Consider the following 593-nt stretch of genomic DNA (forward strand, 5'->3'; position numbering starts at 1 on the left):
TATCCGGTCCCTACCGAGCTACCGTTTAACGCCATGCAATTTCTACCCGCAAATGATCACGCAACGATCACTCATATTTCGATATCGCACATCTCACTACGCTACGCAACGTTCTAGCGAAAACTCGATTCGATTGATCCCAATCGCGAAGTCTTGTCCTCTGGTGAGGGTTGGTTTGTCCACGGTCAAGTCTGGTCAGGTCCGGGCCAAGCCCGTCGGCCGTTTCCTTTTTTTCCCCGCGAACGGGAAAATTTCTCCGAGTTTCTCTAAGCCTGGTCCGGCGGACCAAGTTCTGGTCAGCCGGACCAGTATTCCTTCTCCCATGTCCGCTCCGTCTCTTGGTCAGTCGGTCCGAGGGAGGAAACCATGTCTGGTCCGGCGGACCAGGATTGGTCAGCCCCGGACCAGACTGTTCTCCCCACTCGGTCCCGTCTCTTCTGGTCAGGCGGTGCGTGTATCCTCGGAATACGTCTGGTCCGGCGGACCAGAAGTGGTCAGCCCCGGACCAGACGTGTATTTCTCTCGGTCCGTCCCCCCTCTTCTGGTCAGTCGGTGCGCAGAACCCCGGAACACGTCTGGTCCGGCGGACCAGG

This window comes from Tarenaya hassleriana, unplaced genomic scaffold, assembly GCF_000463585.1.
Source record: "Tarenaya hassleriana unplaced genomic scaffold, ASM46358v1 Cleome92, whole genome shotgun sequence".
NCBI lineage: Eukaryota > Viridiplantae > Streptophyta > Magnoliopsida > Brassicales > Cleomaceae > Tarenaya > Tarenaya hassleriana.